The following is a 10,071-nucleotide window of genomic DNA, read 5'->3' as shown; positions in this document are numbered from 1 at the left end:
ATTAAAGATCTCCCAACAAAGAAAAGCCCAGGCCCAGATGTCTTCACCACAGAATTCTACAAAACATTCCAAACAGAGCTAACTCCAATCCTCTACAAGCTCTTCAAAATAATAGAAAAGGAAGCAACCCTTCCAAACTCATTCTATGAAGCCAACATCACTTTAATCCCAAAAACCGGATAGAGAATTAACAGAGAAGGAAAACTACAGACAGATCTCCCCAATGAACACTGATGCTAAGCTTCTCTACAAAATCCTAGCTGAGCTGGGCTCCAGCCCCTCTTTGCAGCGCCCGGGGTGCCTCTAGTGTCACATCCTCTTTGCTTGCAGCTCTAGATATCCTTGAGCCCAGGTTCCCGTGCCCCCTGCCCACCCCTGCAGCTCAGCCATGACTGCCAAGGTGAAGGTGAAGGGGCAGAACCAGAAACAGTTTTTGCTGCTCGCCAAGTCGGCTAAGGGTGCGGCGCTGGCCACACTCATTCACCAGGTGTTAGAGGCCCCCGGTGTCTACGTGTTTGGGGAACTGCTGGATATGCCTAATGTCAGAGAGCTCGCAGACACCAACTTTGCCTCCACCTTCCGGCTGCTTACGGTGTTCACCTACGGGACCTATGTTGACCCGCAACCTGCCCCCACTCACGGAGGCACAGAAGAATAAGCTTCGACACCTCTCAGTGGTCAGCCTGGCTGCTAAAGTCAAGTGCATCCCATACACAGTGCTGCTCGAAGCCCTGGCCCTGTGCAACGTGCGGCAACTGGAAGACCTGGTGATTGAGGCCGTGTATGCCTACGTGCTTCGCGGCTCCCTGGACCAGCGCAACCAGCGCCTGGAGGTAGATTACAGCATCGGGCGGGACATCCAATGCCAGGACCTCAGTTAACATGTTGGCTGCTCAATACTATGTCAATTAATTCCATACCGATGTTAAGTGTTGCTGATAATATGTTAGTGCTTTTATTTGATCGGGATGCTACTCTGCTGGCTCTGCCATTAGACCAGATAGGGTCTCCCCAATAAGTAGTTGGACTTGACTGGACTATAAGATGCTGGACTCTATGCTTGGCATATGCTTCCTAAGAGGGAATCTCAACTGAACTTGAACTATGGTTACGCAACAGGGTGGTGGAACCCACCAAGGGGGGAGGGTGTGGGGAAGTGGGGGGAGAATCCCAATTCCTATGAAATTACAACACAATGTAATTAATGAATACATTTAATGAAAATTATATATATCAGTTACATTAGCTCTATTTTAATGTTAAAAGTAGTAAATAGGGTCTGGCACCGTGGCCTAGTGGCTAAAGTCCTCGCCTTGAATGCCCTGGGATCCCATATGGGCACCGGTTCTAATCCCGGCAGCTCCACTTAACATCCAGCTCCCTGCTTGTGGCCTGGGAAAGCAGTTGAGGACGGCCCAACGCATTGGGAGCCTGCACCTGCATGGGAGACCCAGAGGAGGTTTCAGGTTCCTGGCATTGGATCGGCGCAGCACCAGCCGTTGTAGCTCACTTGGGGAATGAATCATTGGACAGAAGATCTTCCTCTCTGTCTCTCCTCCTCTATATATCTGACTTTGTAATAAAATGAATAAATCTTTAAAAAAAAGTAGTAAATAAATAACTGAAATAAAAGAAAAACCCAGATAATTGCTTAATGCTAAAGACCTTCCAAAACAAACAAACAAAAAAAAAGGATTAGGTTTGTTACAGCATGACATTTGTGTTATATGTAAATTTTCTGTTCAGCTGGCAGGCTATGACTGGCTGATACCAACTAATTGTCAGAAGAAGATAGTTGTTTAAGAGACTATCATTTGTTTCCCCCCTAAGCTGTAGTTTACTATAAGAACTCGCATTTATTTTTACCATATTGGTTGCTCATTACTATGTCAATTAATTCCATAATGATGTAAATTTTTGCTGATGGTATGTTGAAGCTTTTAATTGATCGGGATGATACTCTGCTGGTTCTGTCGTCAGACCAGAGAGGGTATACCTAAGAAGCCGTTGAACTTGACTGGACAATAAGATGCTGGACTCTATGGTTAGTATATGCTTGCAATGGGGGAATCTCAACTGAACTTGAACTGTGGTTATGCAACAAGGTGGAGGAATCCACCATGGTGGGAGGGTTTGCGGAGGGGTGGGGAGAATCCAGGTATCTATGAAACTGTGTCACATAATACAATGTAATTAATGAATTTAAAATAAAATTAAAAAAAAAGAGACTATCATTAGTTTCCCTCCTAAGCTATAGTTTACTATGCAGAAATTAAAGCTTCCATTTAATTATGTTATTCCATAAAAAATAAATCAAAAACAAACTAGAGAGTTTTAATATGTGCATACTTAAAAGTGAAAAAATATATATTGTTTTATATATTTATACAGTGGAATTACATGCATATGTATTCTATATTTTTTAAACTTTTGTGTATGTACATATATGACATGTATTACTGATATATATGATCATATATTATTGATATTTAATTGCAAAATACACTGTAGGAAATATTTACTCATGCAAGTACAGATTAAAAATGTTTTCAGTATTTCATTATTTCACTTTAAGTGAATTGAAGTTTATTATTGCTTTATATTTTTAAGTAACTCAGTATGTTTGAGGATATCATTAGTAAGCTACTCAAAAATCTTCTCATTATCTTGTGCAATATTAAGCATATATCTTAATTATCTAATTTAGCATGTTATTTAGCTCGTGTGTATCTAAAGATTGCATAATGAACTCATTTTATGCTCATTATAGAAAACAATCTGATGCAGGATAATAATGGAATTGTAGCTTTAGAATTGCAAAAGTAATACAGAACAAAAGGCTTTATTTTGTTTTTACCTTATTTGCCATTTACATTGTAAATTAAACTGCTTTCATAGATGATGCAAATTGAACACACACATGGAAGAATTAAACTCAGCTTAGTAACATAGCTTCTGAGTTAATATTTTGGCTCAGTGTCAATATGATTATTTATGTTAATTTAGTTGAAAGTCAGAGTGGCAATAACAGACAGAGTCATATCTTCTACTTGGAGAGCTATTCTAGCAATGCCTTCAACAGTTCATTAGAATGAGAATCTTTACAGAAAACAACCTTTATGAGAATAAGGAATATTCTGTTGTAATATTGAAAATGCAAAAGTAACACAGCACAAGATATTTTCATTTAACTGTTACTCTGTGATGCTGTATCAATTGTAAATTAAACTACATTCATAGAAGTTGCAAATTAAATATAGAGAATGTACTGTCAGTGTTTCTATTTAATGATCCAGAAGTGAGGAGACATATGGCGTTACAGGTGTTGGTGTCATTTGAAGATGTGGCTGTGGACTTTACCCAGGAAGAATGGCAGACAATGGACAATGCTCAGAGGACCCTGTACAGGGAGGTGATGCTTGAGACCTATCACAATCTGCTGTCCTTGGGTGAGTGAAACTCTGTCATACCCAAACAGAATACTTCTGTACAGATGACAAATGAAAGAAGAGTTTGTAAAGTATAGTAGTTGGTAGGACTAATGGTGACTTTGGAAAATCTGCATCATTCTCCATTCACAGGGTACTCCATGACAAAGCCTAATATGATCTTCGAGTTGGAGCAAGAATCAGCACCATGGACAGTGGAGAAACCTGTGAAGCAGAGACTTCCAGGTAGTTCAGCACATAATTGGCATGGGAATTGATACATAGCTCAGTAAATCTTGACTGGAATTATATTTGATTTTTACTGTGAATTTCTTTCAGAAGGACAGCTGGTGAGACACAAGCATTCTATAGTCTCCATGTATAGTTTTATTCTAGCAATTTGCTAGCCTGTCACCAAAAATCTAGAAGTATATATGGGTCTTTTCATAATCCCAAACACTTGAATCACATCTGCCACCTCCCTAGATACATTTTCAGGAAGTTGTTTTTGAAGCAAAGTAGCCAGGAAAAGACAAACTAGTGATGAGATAGGGTTAAGATACCCGAAGCATTGTTTTGAATTTTTATACCATATTTTTTCTGTCATATCACACTTTAAGCTAATTATGCAATCTCACATAATTGAAATTTTTATTTTAAAAAATAGGTATTATGTTAAGGCATTAATAGATGAGATGTAATGCCTATTTAAAAATGCTCATAAATATCCACATTTCACTAATATTCAAATGTGCTCTATCTAGATTGGCAACAAATCTCATTGGCTTCACTGGAACATTTGAAAACAAACATTTAGATGTGATTCATAGATATGGTTACTCTTTTCCTCATTTCAGATTCCCATGGAAAGAATGAGCTGTTTGGAGCTAATCAGAAAGGTCAAGAAATAATCTTCAGGCAAGTTTGAATCACAAAATTTATGTAATAACTGAAAAGAGAGCTGCATTGCCACAAAGATGCTTAGCATTAGCTCTGGCCATCATTGCAGCACAATATGAAGGGGAAATTGTATAAAAATGAGACTTGAGAAATAGGATTTCATTCTTTCTTTCTACTTTTTTTTCCCATTTTCAGACAGTAGTTTTATTTGCAAAGTGACCAGGTGAATGTAGAAAGCAGAGGGAATCAAATAGCATTTCTTGGGAGAGAGCCAGGAGATGGTGTGCCTCTTGAATGGAGACAGCAAAAGTTTTCAGAAGGGTCTTAAATTTCTAAGTGTCCCCTGAGCATTCCTTGTATGGACAGGAACCTGTGAGTAAGACACTTCCCATTGTATTGGTTGTCTCTTAACCAGCAAGGAAATAGCTGCTACTACACAGCTTCAAATCTGCACTGGCCATTCTATGGCTGTTCACCTCTCAGAGTTAGGCAGCCACATGAGTGACAAAGTTGAAGAAACTGGCTTTTTCTCAACTCATGTATGAAATGTACAGGGGGTCATGCAAAGGCCCACATAAGTCATTTGTAAAGATCAAACCCAAGAGCATGGCATGGTAGCCTAGTGGCTGTCCTTCGCTTTGCATGCCCTGGGATCATATATGGACACTTGTTTGTGCCCCTGGCAGCTCCACCTAACAGCCAGCTCTCTGGCCGTTGCTGGAGTCCAGCTCAAGTGAAGTTCAGAACTTGAGAAGGGTACTTGGAGTAGGCATAGAAAATAAATGGACCACTACAGTTTCAGGATCATAATGGACAATTTAAAAAACTGTCCTCTTTTTTAATATAGAAGCCTTGACAAACTCTGGCATCCACTTTTCACACCTGGTCAAGGGGGCATTGCTAAGGATACTTCTGCCAATTGTTTCGCCTTGAGGCAGGATATCAGCCGCCCTAATCCTGTGGTCAAGAAGTTCTCAATAGATGGTACATGTCAATCAGTAACTCATTTCTATTACAATCCTGATTCTACAACTTACTCTTGAATCAGTTAATCGAGGAAGTGTATCACGGAATGAGGGACCTAAAGATTAGTGAAAGAGGGAAAGAATAGATTTCCACTACATCTAGGGACTTAACATCCTTGATTAGAGTATGGTCAATGTGGGAGGACAACACTAAGCATAGGTTCCTGCTACATGTAGGGACTTGACACCCTTGATTATCATGATGAGTGGGGCAGCTGAGAGAACAGGAATAGTTAAAGGCCCATTTGCTAAGACGTTATCACCAACATCATCCTCCAAGCTCACATTGATCGTAAAAAGCAACTCCACAGTGGCTGACAATGCCTAAATAGATTACAGAAATCTCTGTGGGGTTGTCGATTATGTATACAAAGGGAGGTGGAACTGCTATTCAGGTGGTTGTAGACACAGGAAATTCCTTGCAGCCTTGCCTTCAATGGAAAAGTTCTCTTCACAACTTCGTGTCTTTCACGCGAACTGCATGGACCTCAGCAGCCTTTGGCCTGGGAAAACTGTTGAGGACACCCCACAGGCTTGTGACTATACAGCTGCGTACGAGACCTGGAAAAAGCTCCTGGTTCTTGGCTTTAAAGCTGCTGAGCTCTGAAAGTTACAAATTTTTGGGAAGTGTATCATCACATGGAAGATCTTCCTGTGTGTCTCACATCCTCTCTGTATATCTAAATTTCCAGTAAATATAAATACAATTTTTTTTCTTTTCCCATTTTTTTATTGTATTTTTGACAATCGTTACATAGTTAATTAGGGTTAAAAAGTTCCAGGGTTACTGGAAAATGGGAAAGACTATTATTTCCATATTGTTTCCTTCATATATCTGAGGTAAAAGGAGAGTTTATGGGAGAAGCCCACCCAGTCTCCCACCCATCCAAGGTCCCTTATGTGGGGCATGCTCCAAGGGTCTTGCTCACGTGGTTTTGGTAGTTCAACAGGTATGAATTGCTGCCAGTCTCGCCACTCCAAGCACGATGAGGTCGTTGAAGAAACCACTGATTGACACAGTCCTTCATAGAGGCTCCATTTGCCCAGTTTTTCACTGGCAACGTATAGCTAAGGTGGTTGATTGACTTGTTCTGTCCTCTTGTCTTTTCATGGTTAGGGTTCTGAGTCTGCATTTCGACTGAGGAATCCCCAAAGAAACTTTGTCTGACGTGTTCCCAGACCAGATTCTTGTGTATACTAGCAAGCACAGGGCCCAGCACAGTCCATAACCCCAATCAGCTTAAGGTTGCAATTGCTGGGTTGGTTTTGTTTCCAACCCTGTCTTCTACTGGAACCAATGGGTGCTGCAGTCTAGGCTGAATCCTTCCCACTTCATACTCAGCCCTCACACAAACCAGTGGGAGGTGCAGCCTAGTCAGTAACCCCCACTAAGCCTGCCCCCCTATCCTGGTTTGCCAGTATGTGTAGCAGACTAGTCCAGTCTGTACCACATCCCATTCAGCTCTCATGATTGTCAGTGGGGTATTAAAGCTTAGTTCCATCTAACCAGCTCCACTATCCAGCCCTCATGTATGTTGTTGGGTGCCTTTCCGTCTAGCCACCCCTGCTCCTATCCTTGTTTCTGTGCCTTCCTGTGTTAGTGGTAACCCAAGAGGGAGGATCCCACTATTTCCTTACCAGCCCACGCCCTCTTCCGGATTATGCACTCTCCACGTGGTTCCGTGGTTCAACTTGACAGAATTGGCACCCAGTGCCAGCTTCTGCCAGCTGATGTTGCGGCTAAGCCCAAACAACCCTCAAGCATTGTGATGTAGTGTACACCAGCAGGAATAATCCGCCCAGCCTAGACTTTCTCTGATCTAGTCTACATGAGGCCCACAGGTGTTGTAGCCCTGCCTTGTCTGATCTGTCCTCATCCCAGCTCATGATCTCCAGTAGGAGTAGCTGTCCAGCTAGGGAAACCCCCACTCACATATTCCCCCTGCCGGCTCCGCCCCTCCCTTCCTGGTTCTCATGTATGCTGGTTGGATGCTGTGTTCACATCTGGCATACATCACCTCACCTTGGCATTCCGTAATGTGTACTGTTTTTGTTGCAACCAATTCTGGCTCGACCCACACTCTGTTCTGGTGCTTGGATTTGCCAGTGTATGATGTGAACTGATTCAGCCTGTTCTGCCCCCCAACCCATGCAAGGACAATTCCATATAATTATACAGTTATGATTGGTAAGTTTTAGCTGTTAACTTTCAAAATGAGCAAGTTGACAGGTTTGTAATGGTAGGTTGGAAGCAAGCAACTTTCAAAAGGTAGAAATGGATGGGCTATAGGGTGATGACTCTTTTTTTTTTTTTTTTTTTTTTTTATAATCTATTTTATTGTGTTGTTGACAATCTTTACATAGTTAATTACAGTTAAAGAAAGAAAAAGAAAAGAAAAAAAAAAAGGTTCAGGGGGATAGGGAAGTGGGTAATACTATTATGTCCATATTGTTTCCATCATGTATCTGAGGTAAAGGGGGATATTGAGGGGGAAGCCCCACCCGGTTTCCCGCCCACCCCGAGTCCCGGATGTGGGGCATGCTCTGAGATATGTGCCCGAGTGGTGTTAATAGTTCTCCGGTTATGAATCGCTGCCAGTTTCGCTCGATGAGGTCGTCCACTGAATGATATGGTCCATCATAAAGTCTCCATTTGCCCCATATTTCGCTGCCAACATATAGCTGAGATGAATGATTGATCTGCTCTGTCTTCTGTCTTTTCTTGATTAGAGTTCTGAGTCCAGCAGTTCGATTGGGGAGATCTCCAAAGAAACTTTGAGGTATTCCCAGACTAGTTTCTTGTATGCTCTAGCAAGCACAGGGCCCGGCACAGTCCATCACCACGATCAGCTGGTGGTTGCAATTGCTGGGTTGGTTCTGTTTTCAGTCGAGTTGCAGTGGAACCAATGGGTGTTGCAGTCCAGTCTGGTTCTGCCCAGCACGTACTCGGCCCTCACACAAACCAGTGGGAGCTGCAGCCTAGTCGGGGTGACCCACAATAACCCCCACCAGGCCCGCCCCCTACCCTGGTTTGCCAATATGTGTAGCAGAAGACCAGTCTGTCCCCCATCCCATTTGGCTCTTTTACGTGTCAATGGGTATTAAAGCTTAGTTCTATCTAACCAACTCAACCATCCAGCCCTCACGGGTGTTGTTGAGTGCCTCTCTATCTAGCCATCCCAGCCCCCGTCCCAGTCTTCATGCCCTCCCACGGGAATAGTGACCCAAGAAGGGGGAACCCACTTTTTCCCTCCCAGGTCTCTCTGTCCCGGTTTATGCACTCTTTAGGTGGTTCTGTGATTTGACTTGACAGAATTAGTCCCCAGTGCCAGCTTCTGCGGCTATGCCCAAACATCCCTCACCCACTCTAATTTATGTTTGCACCCGCAGGAATAATCAGCCCAGCCTGGCTTTTCCCTGATCTAGTCCACATGCAGCGCACAGGTGTTGTAGCCTTGCATAGTCTAGTCTGTCTCTATCCCAGCCCACGCTCTCCATTGGGAGTAGCTGTCCGGCGAGGGAACCAGCCCCTTAATCTCCCCCGCCAGTTCTGCCCCTCCCTTCCTTCCTGGATCTCACCTGTGCTGGTTGGGTGCTGCATTCATATCCAGTACAGGCAACCACGCCCTGGCATTCCATAATGTGTACTGGTTTTGTCGCGACCAAACCCTGCTCATCCCACACTCTGATCTGGTGATCGGATTTGCCAGTGGGTGATACGGACTGATTCAGCCTGGTCTGCTCCTGACCCATGCTGAATGTGTGCCAGTGGGAAACTTTCCATGGCCTATTCTGGACTGTTTCCTATCATGCTTCTTGCGCTTACCTGCAGGGACTGTGTCCTGCCAGAGGAGTTGCCCAGGCTCCTCCATCAGATCCCCTCCCAAAGGCAGGTTTTGCGCATGCCAGGGGGTCCTTGAGCCAACCCAACTCAGTTCACCTCCTGTCCTAGCAGGAACAGTGGCTTTTCCTGGCTGGCTTTCACCCCATTCTGGTTCTTGTTGTTGGATGTTTCAGCCCAGCCATGGCTCGTCCATACCCACGTACAGCTCACGCATGGCTCAGTAGGGGGTTGAGACCCAGCCTAGTCAGTCCCACATCTACCCCCTGGTTCTCCATGCCACCAGATGGTGTTGGGATCTGAACTGGCCTGGTGCATCCAGTCCCAGCCCACACTAGTGCCTCGGGTGACTGCAACTGTTTCCTAGATAGAACGCAGCTCCAATTCTAGCACATACGCCCCTTGGTGGGAACCTCAACCTAGTTAGGGTGTCCCGTTACCTCCCCGATTGGGCTTGTTCCTAGCTGTAAATCATGCACCTGCCCGTGGTTGCTCTGGGGACCAGTAGGTGCAAGAGCCTAGCTCGGTATGACCTGTGTTCCATGCTGGTTTCTAGTTTGCTTGTAAACAAAGGTTTGTTCAGTCCTGCCCAGTACATTACGGTCCATTACCAAGTTACACATTTTGGAGCTACTATGCCCTGCTAGTCTGACCCCCAGATTTGGACGGCATGTTCACCAGCGAGAGCTATGACTCGCCAGGGGAGCTTCCCAAGTACCTCCACTTGATCCACTCCCAAACCCAGTTTACATACATGCCATTGGTTTTTAGGCCAGTGCCCGGTGTACTCTGGCCTCCCATTTGGCCTTGTATGAGCTGGTGAATGTTGCAGCCCGGCCCACCCCACAGCCTATTCAGGATGCACATTTGGGTGCTG

The 10,071-nt window shown here is 44.0% G+C and overlaps 1 pseudogene; it reads left to right on the top strand.

The window, feature by feature from the left end:
* Window positions 1-310: 310 nt before the first annotated feature.
* Window positions 311-881, top strand: LOC131483367 (COP9 signalosome complex subunit 7a-like; annotated as a pseudogene).
* Window positions 882-10,071: the final 9,190 nt, after the last annotated feature.

The sequence above is a fragment of the Ochotona princeps genome, chromosome 25 (genome assembly GCF_030435755.1).
Source record: "Ochotona princeps isolate mOchPri1 chromosome 25, mOchPri1.hap1, whole genome shotgun sequence".
Classification (NCBI taxonomy): domain Eukaryota; kingdom Metazoa; phylum Chordata; class Mammalia; order Lagomorpha; family Ochotonidae; genus Ochotona; species Ochotona princeps.
Note: the sequence above shows the minus strand (reverse complement) of the source record. Positions and strands in the feature narration are given on the sequence as shown.